The following is an 11,189-nucleotide window of genomic DNA, read 5'->3' on the forward strand; positions in this document are numbered from 1 at the left end:
CGGTGTCTAATTCATACAAGCTATATATCTCTGAAAATAGTATTCAAAGAGCTTTCCAACTAGTTATAATAGCACTCATAATTCATTAGATAAGATAGCCAAAATGTGGGACGAAATCAGTGGTAAAACTGTAAATATTATCCAACTCTCTACTATGAACAAAATCACACGCATAGATACCCCAACTGGCAAAACAACATTTCTCAACTTCAAAATCATCATTTATAATATAGATCATAAAACATGGAACATATCAAGGATAATACCTCTTACCTTGTTTCAAGCCAAATCTTGACAAGTTGGCTCCCTCTTCTTTGTTTTGTTTCCTTTATCACCAAAACCACTTTAAATGAACACCAAAACACACTAACATACTCATATAACATGCATATAAACATAGGTAAAGGGAAAAAAATGAGATCTTTTGGTTACCAAGGCTTCTAAAGTGCTTTTTTGCTTTATTTTCTTATTTTTTCTTCTAAAACCCCTTCAAGTCATTCTTTTATCTTCACAAAACAAAAAAAAAAAAACATGAAGAATGTTGGCTGTTGGAATAGACGATAAGATGATGGAAAAGTCTTGAAGTTTCTTTGTTTTGTCTTTTTTCTCTTTATATATATCCATATCTTTTTAATATATATATATATAAGCACACACATATAGGTGAACATATATATTTAAACTAGAAATATCTCAAAACAGGGTCAAAAGACATAAATGCCCTTGAAACGTACCTGAGGGTATTACAAACCATCAATTTGAATATCTTCTGTTCAGGTCAGTACGATGAACACATTTACAACGTGCACCCACATGCACTAATGGTGTTCAAAGGATTTATTCCATAGACAAATTTACAATATATGAGAATTGTCACCACTTTCAGTAAGATCACTTAACATTATGATAATCTCATTATCATTATATTTGCCCTTCTTTATTGTAGAATTGGGATTATAAACATTTCTAGAATGACCACTAAAAGTGTATGTAGGGTTCCTATGATTAGTAATTTGATCCCGTCATCACAATTCAATTATTCTAAGGGTATGTTATTCGTATGATCATATAAATAGATAACATATGAATTGAATAACAATAAATCATTTATTAACTATTAATATAAAATTATATTTACAAATGCCAAATTCAATTGGTTTTAGGGCACCTACCCTAATAATTTTTCACTCGCACTATAGCCAATCGATTATATATCTAATACCAAGCTCGACTACATGTCTATCATGCTTCTACTATAATAGAGGCCTTGTTAGTGAGTATGTGCTTGGACCTCTGTTAAGATAGTGGCTTCTTTGCCTGAGCAATCATTCCATTGTTATCAAAATAAAGCTTAATCAGTTTAGTTATGCTCGAAACCACTCCAAATTTGGTTATAAACTTTTTGATCCATACAACTTCTTTTGTCACTTTAGAAAGGGCAATATACTTAGACTCTATTGTAGAATCAGCCAATGTACTTTGCTTTGAGATTTTCCAACTAACTGCACCACCATTCAAACAAAACACAAACCTTGATTAGGGTTTGTACTCATCTCAATTAGTTTGCAAACTGATATCACTATAACCTTTTATAGTAAGTTAAGATTCCTCTCTATAAACTAAGAATGTAACCTTAGTTCTTCTTAGATACTTCAGGATATTCTTGACAGTCATTTAGTAGTTTTCACCTAGATCAAATTATATCTGCTATAAATGCTCAAGACATATGAGACATCAATACTCGTACATAGCATGACGTATATGATTGATTATATAACCAAAGCATATGAGATCATACTCATATTATCTCTTTCAAATTGTTGCATGGACACATCTCTTTTGAAAGATATACACCATGTGACATAAGCAAAAATCCTTTCTTAGATTATTCTATATTAAATCTAGTTAATACCTTATCTATGTACATTTTTACTTAGGCCCAATAGTTTACGCTCTCTATCTTAGTAAATTTTACTCCTGAGAATATAGGTTGTTTCTCCTAAGTCTTTCACGGAGAAATACTTATATAACCAAACCTTTATCGATTATAATTCAGTAAGTCTTTTCCAATAATCAAGATGTTATTGAAATACAATACTAGAAATGCAATCACATTTCCACTAACCTTCTTGTACACACACGTTCATTTTCATTTTTGATGAACCCAAACTCACAAATAACTTCATCAAAATGAATATTCCAACTTCTTGAAGCTTGCTTACGTTCATAAATGGACCTTTCTAGCTTGCATACTTTATCTGCTTGTCCAATAAGAATAAAACCATTAGGTTGCATCACAAAGACATCTTCTACAAGGTTTTTCATATCCATTTGACAATTTTCATTGTCATAGTATATATTTATAACAAGCATAATCCTAATAGACTTAAGCATAGCTACCGGTGAAAAAGTTTCATCATAGTTGATGTCATATTTCTGAGTGAAACTTTTGGTAACCTCATATTAGTTTTCTTTTTGAAAACCCATTTGCACCCTATGAGTTTTACTCTTCAAGTATATCCACCAGAGTCCATACTTGGTTCTAATACATAGAGTCTTTTAGATTTTACGGCATCCAATTATTTATCAAAATCTATACTTGAAATAGCCTCGTTGTAAGTCTTAGGTTCGTCATCATTGATGATTAGTACATCACTGTGCTGAGTCAGGAGAAAACCAAATCTCTTTAACTTGTGACATATTCATGTAGACCTATGTATCACTTGTGTGCATTGAGGTTGTTTTACTTGAAGTGGAGAAACTTCCTTATCATGTTCAACCTTTTGTGATGACATATTGTCCTGTTTAAAATCTGTGGTATCTTATGGTACAAGAACTTCATTGAGCTTTACCCTCCTCTTACTAGTTCTCTTAAAAATGATTTTTTTTCTCAAATAACATATTAATACGAGTAACACAGACCTTTTGCTCTTTCGAGTGGTAGAAATAGTATCCCTTAATGACTTTCAGGTACCTTACAAAGACACACTTTTTAGACTTAGCCTCAGTTTATTCAAAGTCAATTTCTTGACATAAGCTTCACAATCCCAAATCATTAAGTAGTCTAGATTAGGCTTTCACCCAGTCCACAAGTCGCATGAAGTTTTATCCATAAATTTAGATGGGGCATAATTTAGTGTAAAAGTAGTAGTCTCTAAGGCATGACCCTAAAAAGACATGGGCAGATCGATAAAACTCATCATGGACTTGACCATTTTCATCAAGGTCTCATTTCACTGTTTAGATACACTATTATGTTACGGAGTGTTAGGAAGAGTGAATTAAGATACTATCCCATTTTCCTCTAGGTATTGTCTGAATTCAGCACTTAGGTATTCACCCTCTCGATCACTTTAGATGATTTTACTTTGTTTTCCAAGTTACTTTTCTATTTCGTTCTTGAATTCTTTGAATTTATCAAAGCATTCAGACTTGTATTTCATCAAAAACATATAGCCATATCTACTAAAATCATTAGTATGTGTGACGTAGTTAGCTTCACCATATTTGCTATGCACTATCATTGGGCCACATATATTACTGTGAATGATCTCTAGTAATTCAGTTGCCCTTTCATTGTGTCTAGTAAAGGGTGTATCGGTTATCTTATCTAATAGACACGATTCGTATTCATCATATGATTAGAAGTCAAATGATTATAATACCCTTTATTCAAGAAGTTTTGATATACATTTCGATCCTAAATGGCCTAGCCTACAATACCACAAATATGTGATATTCAAATCCTTCGATTTTAATCCTTTATTATTTTTCACATTGAGAATTGAATTATCTAGTTTCATAATATATAAACCATTATGTAATTCAACTGTTCCATAGAGAATGTTATTTAAGTTGATGGTTATAATACTACTAGCAATAAAAAATAAATATCTTTCTTCATCCACAACAGATATAGAAACTAAGTTTCTAGAAATAGAAGGAATAAAATAACAATGTTTGAATTTTAAAACTAACCTATTAGGCAATCTAAGATAATAAACACCTACGGCTAATGTGGTAACACATGCTCTATTTCCAACACATAGGTCAATTTCTCCTTTGACGAGGAATCTATTCTGTTACAGTCTTTGTATATTAGAACAAATTTGAGAACCGCATCTTGTGTCTATAACCCAAGTTAAACAAGGAGAATAGTTTATCTCAATAACAAATATACCTAAAGTAAAGGCTTTAGTTGTCTTTTTCTTCTTATTCTCTAGAAAGACCTTGCAATGTTTCCTTTAGTGACTTGCCTTGTCATAATAGAAACAGATAACTTTTCTTTTCCCTACACCATCTGTAAGCTGAATAACAATATCAAGTTGCTTCTTCACTTTGGGTTTGGCTTAGCCTTAGCCTTAGCCTTGACTTTTGAAGCTTGGGCTTCAACCATAAGTAAATTAGTTGAAACTACCTTTCATATCTTTTGTGCAACTTGTTTAAGCATATACAACACTCAAGGGTTTTCTCCTTTTTGTTTAGGTTAAAATTTATGATGAATTAGTCATGATTTAAGAAGGGATTTCACCACCAGGTAAATAGTAAGCTCATTATCCATGATGAAACCCAAGCTTACCAACCACTCAATATAGCCAACATCTTGACCACATAAGGGCCAACTTTTTCTCTCTTAGAGAGTTTGCAATCAAATAGCACACTTAAACACCTCATATCGTTCAGTCCTCTTATAACTGGTATATAACTCTCGAAGGTGTGCAAGTGTAGATTATGCATTCATTTCCTCATGTTTTTTTTTTAAGCTCAAGTGACATGTAAGTAAGCATAAGACACCAAACTTCCATGAAGTCATTAATATACTTGTTAAAAGTATCATTTTGCTCCTGGGTAGCATCGGGACTAGGCTCAAGGGGCAACAACCCCTCAAGGATATATAGCCTCTTCTTCTGACGTAGAATCATCTGAAAATTTTTGTAATAATCAATGAAATTGCTTCCAGTAAGCTTATTTTCTTTTTTGAGAATTGATTAATATATTGGATTTGACATGGTGATTAAGTAATCTACAATTTACAGATAAAGAATTAGTAATTTTACTCAATTAATTTATTTTAACTATGGATTTAATAATTAAAATACTTCAACTATTTTTGTCAAGCTAATAGCCATCACTATTAAGCTAAAGAGTTATGGTGAACTTCATAATGGACCGAGACCTTATTGCATTAATTCTCTCTTTCATTTTGGCGACTAAGTTTGAATTTATCAAATAAATTTCAAATTAATCACCAAAAGTCCACAATCTCAAGCCAGGTGTTACCTCAATAAATCATGCAACCTTAAATGTGACTCTTGGTATTAGTGGGGTGAATACTAAATATCTTATTGCATCAACAAATGCATTCCCTATTTATGCCTCTAATAAATTAGTAGGAAATTTTATCAATACAAATGGTTTGTGTGTGGTAGAACTTTATTTACATAGCGTCATGTATTCCATATCATTTAAAAGAACTAGAGAACACATAAATCTAATAGTTCTATAACATCACCAATATGGTTATATTGGAGAAGATTAAATTTGATAATTAAGAGAAAGTGGACTTTTAGGTTTATTGGGTTTAGATCCTTATCCTCCTTATGAATCTTGTCTTCGAGGAAAAATGATCAAGCTTCTATTTAAGAATAAAAGAAGCGAGTTAAAAATATATTAGAATTGATACACACTGATTTGTAGGACCCCTTTAATGAAATTGCCCAAGAAGGTTTTTCGTATTTCATTACCTTTATCGGTAATTATTCTCGATATGAGTATTTGTATTTAGTGAAATACAAATCTAAAGCTTTTGAAAAGTTCAAAGAGTTCCAAAAGGAAGTAGAAAACCAGATTGGAAAGAGTATTAAAGTTTTATGTTCATATCGTGGAGGTGAATACTTGAATACATAATTCCAAAAGTTCTTAAGAGATAAGGGAATACTATCTCAATTGACTCTGCCATTCACACCACAACATAATGGTATGTTTGAACGAAAAATCGTACTTTGTTAGATATGGTACGATCTATGATGAGTTTTACTGACTTGCCAGTTTATTTATAGGGATATACTCTTTAGACAACATTACATATACTGAATAAAGCACCACAAAGTCTATTCGAAAAACGTCATACAAATTATGGTATGATAGACTTCCAAGTGTAAACTACCTGAAAATCTGGGGATATCCAGCATTTGTCAAAATGGTTAGAATAAATAAATTGGAGTTCCGAGTAGAAAAGGGTCGGTTTATTATGGTATCCAAAAGAACGTTTTGGATATTATTTCTACTTTCACTCTGATCAAAGGATTATGGTCAATAAGAATGCATATTTCTCGAGAAAAAAATCTTAGAGGAAGATGATGCAAGAAGGAAAATTATACTTGAAGAAGAGTTTGGAGAGCCAGTAACTGATCCTATTGAGATAAATCCTCCTAGTATACAATCACCTGTACCAACTACAATGGCTTAAGTAAGAAAGTCTACTAGAGTGTCTCGACCTCTCAAAAGATATGGATTTCTAACAAAGAAGGATTTTGAATCACTTCTAATAGGAGAAACTAAGCATCTAAAGGATCTAAAAACTTACTAGGAGGTAATATTGGACATTGACTTTGACAGATGGCTAGAGGTAATGAATTTAGAAATTGAATCCATGAATGCCAATTAAGTATAGACACTCGTTGATCCACTTGATAGAATAGTTCTGATCGGATGTAAATAGATCTTTAAGAGGAAAATTGGCAAGGATGGAAAAGTTGAAACGTATAAAGTTCGATTGGTAGCTAAAGGTTATACTAAAAAATAAGGGTTGGATTATGAGGAGACTTTTTCACCAGTCACGATGCTTAAATTCATCATAATCCTACTAACTATAGCAGCATACTATGATTATGAGATATGGCAGACGGATGTTAAAACTATTTTTCTCAATAGGTATATTAAGAAAAATATCTACATAAAACAACCAATCGGTTTTGTATTCGCTATCGAGAGGCACAAAGTGTGCAAATTGCATCGATCTATATATAGATTGAAACAAGCTTCAAGATACTAGAATATTCGATTTGATGAAATGATTCAAGTGTTCGGTTTCATTAAAAATCTGATAAGCCATATGTCTATAAATTGGATAGGGATAAAATTATCGTTTTCCTAGTTTTATATGTAGATGTCATATTATTAATTGGAAACGACATTGGTACTATGACTGAGGTTAAGCTATGGGTAGCGAAATCTTTCTCCATGAAGGATCTAGGAGAATCAACCTATATTCTAGGTATTCGCATCTATAGAGATAGAGTGAAAGGATTAATAGGTTTATCTCAAAAGTTGAACATAGAGAAAGTGTTGAAACGCTTTCACATGTAAGACTCTAAGAGAGGTCTTCTACCATTTCCTCATGGAACATATTTATCGAAAGATATGTGTCCAAAAACTGATGAAGAGTGACAGCGAATGTGTGAGGTGTTATATGTTTCGACAATTGGTAGTCTTATGCACACCGTATTTTGTACACGACCATTGCTTTTGTAGTTCGTGTGGTAAGCAAATATCAGTCAAATCTTAGAGAAAGACATTAGATACAATAAAAGCTATTCTGAAGTATTTAAGGAGGATCAAGGAGTTGATACTAGGTTATGGGGGTTAGAGTTAATACTCAAAAGATACTCAAATTTTGATTTTCAATCAGATGTAGATGATAGAAAGTCTACATTTGCATTTGTCTTTATCTGTAATGGAGGCATAGTCAGTTGGAAAAGTGTCAAACAGTCGACTACTATAGATTTTACTACAAAAGCTGAGTATATTGTCATCTCAAAAGCTGTGAAAAAGGTCGTTTGGATGTGTAAATTCACTATAGAGTTAGGCGTGGTTCCGAAGATGAGTCAACCAATAATTATATTCTGTGATAATACTAGTGTCATTGTACAGGCAAGAGAACCAAGGGCGTATCAAAAGTCAAAGTATATTCAACCAAAATATCACATCTTAAGAGAATTCATTGGAGTTGGATATATTGTTATTCAGAAGATTGCTTCGATGGACAATCTTGTAAACCCACTAACTAAAGCACTGACGTAAAGACTGTTAGACTAATATCTAGAGAGGATAGGTATTAGGTACTATAACGATTGACTTTAGTGCAAGTGAGAGTTTTTGTTAGAGTATGTCTTAAAAACCAATAACTTTGTTGGTTTCAAGGCTTGTATATCTTGTATATACATTATTAATAAAGGAAGAGTTCTGTCATACTTTGCATGTTTTCTGCGTCACTTTTATATCTATGTTATACTTGTATATTACATCCATATTAGCTACATACATATGACATGTGAGAGATCTCAATGAGTTTTAAAAAATATCATCAAATTGTTCCCTACATAGGCAATCTATTTGGGCAATAGTATTGCATAGTGGGTGTGTGCTATATCACCATAGAATATCATTGGATAATATTTGGCATGGTGGATGTACACATGGGTAAACAATAGAACCGTTTGATGGTTGGAGAACTGATCAAAGGTTATTATATTATATTATTTATCAAACGTGACCGCTAAATGATGATCACGTGGGCATTAATATGCAGTCAATAATACATCATAAATCATACTAGTGTATCTATCCTTTGACTTGAGATATCACAGTTGTACTTCGTTCCGAGATATATGGTTCATATGGTGTATACCACGAGGCTAATCATGCTTTATTCAAAAGTCGAGTTGATCATATGTTGCTTGAGAGAGCGGACAAGTGATGATCATATAGGGATCCATCGACTTGACTGCTCTCGAGTTTTCGTGCAAATATCAAGAAACATAAAAAGAAAAACTAAGACACTAGCTAGTGCAGATAAAAGACCACATGAAAAGAGTTTCGATGTGGCATGTTCTGATGTATTTCTTGACATTCGAAGAGATTAAATATTGGATTTTGATATTTCATGAATCCAAGTTTAATTGGGATGTAACGATAGAGAGATTATACTACATGGTAAGTGTGAGTAAAAAAGGTTCATTTGACATTATGTGAAGTTTGTACTTCATTGTGATGTAGAGGTTATAGGACATTGCTAGATGACACCACATGATTAGTGGAAGCTTCGTTTCGTAGCAAAAAATGAAGTATACCGGTTAACAATAGTTTTAGGTTATACAGTGATATAACGAAACGTATCGTCTGATATAGGATCCACAACTACATCACTATAGACCTTGAAGGTTTCAAGGAAGAAAATGGTGTTATAAAGATGAAAATATTTATTCACGGTTGGCAAACATTTTCCGAGGATAAAAATGACGCTTTTCGAATAAGATTCAGAAAAGGGACAAAATTGTTATTTTACACTTTTGAAATTGTTTAGAAAGTTGAACACATAATTTTGGGCACAAATTAATCAACATGTGTAAAAATATTAGTTACCCTTTATTATAAGCCAATAGAAAATGAACACATGATTAACTTGATAAATATCAAATTTAAGCTTAATAAATGGGAGAGAAGAATAGAAAAAATAGAGAATTTTCCCTTTTCTTCCTTAGCCGTGAAAAGCCTTCATTTTTCTTCCTTGAAGGATGCAAATCAAGAAATCGCTTATTTTAGTGATTCAAGCTTTCTAACGTCAAATTAAATTACAAGGTACACGGTAGTTTACATATTTCTAGGCTTTATTTCTTGAAACAACATGTAAATTTTATATACCAATTGTTGCATATGATGTGAACATGATCTATATGGTAAGATTTTGTTACCAAAATCTTACAAAACAATGATTTGAAAATTGAACTAGATCGGTTGGTTCAACCGGTTGAATTGGGAACCAACTCTAAATTTGGTTTGGTTAATATAAAAAACTAGTTTTACTATTGACTCAGTCTCAGATGAAGGGATCAAAAACTAGGTTTGACTGGGTTTGATTTTTGAAATTTTGAAATTTTAATTATTTATTCTTTAGTTGAACCGATTGAATCGATCGAATCATGATTCAATGAGACAACTGGTTCGATCATCAATCTAGTTGTAATGTAAAGAATTTTATTAAAATTTCATTTAGAAAATTATAGATGTTATCATAACACCTATATTTCAAATTAAGATAAGATGTTAGTTACATAATAAAATTATATGTAAGTACTTTTAAATATATAAATTATTACATAGATGATATGTCATCATGTGATTAGATAATTTTGAATTAATAATAAAATAATATTTAATCAATTATATGATAATATATCATATATATATATATATATATATATATATATATATATTAAAAATTATGTACATATAATATTGAACGTTGGTTAAGTTGGATTTTATATGGAATTATGAAAATAAGTTGGAGAGTACTATTAATAAATTGGATTTTATTTGTGTGGAATTAAGAAAATAATTAGAGAGTAAAAAGATAGTTTCCAATGTTGGAATAATGAGGCATGCTTAAAGATAAAAAATGAATATGGAGAGTACTGTTAATACGCATCCATTACAGCATGGCACTATCTGAAAATAGGTGACAAAATACTTGTTTTTATTTTTTGTTAGTTCTATATACACAAATTTATATATAAATTATAATATATCTAATTTTAAATTATATAATTATATAATAATATATTATTATTTATAGGTATAGTTCCATCGATTAATTTTTCCTTACAAAATGAATGAGGTTATTAGTAATAGCTTAAGGACATTGAATTCGTATTCAACATTTAACGTAAAAGACAATTTGATGATACGTATTGACCGGGCCAAGTGTGAATGCAAATTGAATACTTCTTTTTCTCACATTTAATTTTTTGTGTGGGAAATTGTAGACTAATGTACTGTCATGGCCCTCACACAAGTTGTCAAGCAATAACGAATTTTATTTTATATCGTGGAAACTCAGGGCTGCTTGACTTGGGTTGAAAGACTCGGATGCATAACAACAACTATATATAAAATAGGCCAATAGACCATTTCTCATTCAAGGTATAGTAAAATTTTAAATTTTTATTTTTTAACTTTTAAAAATTTAAATATCTACTTATAACTAAATTTTTATTAAAAATTTCAATTAAAGTTATGGTTAAAATCATCATTTATTAAAAAATTAAAATTTTATCACATTTTCCTTTCCATATTTAAAAACATACATTTTCCTCCCATTCCAAAGTTTAAAAAATGACAAAAACCCCCTT

This window comes from Mangifera indica, chromosome 15 (genome assembly GCF_011075055.1).
Source record: "Mangifera indica cultivar Alphonso chromosome 15, CATAS_Mindica_2.1, whole genome shotgun sequence".
In the NCBI taxonomy this organism is placed as follows: domain Eukaryota; kingdom Viridiplantae; phylum Streptophyta; class Magnoliopsida; order Sapindales; family Anacardiaceae; genus Mangifera; species Mangifera indica.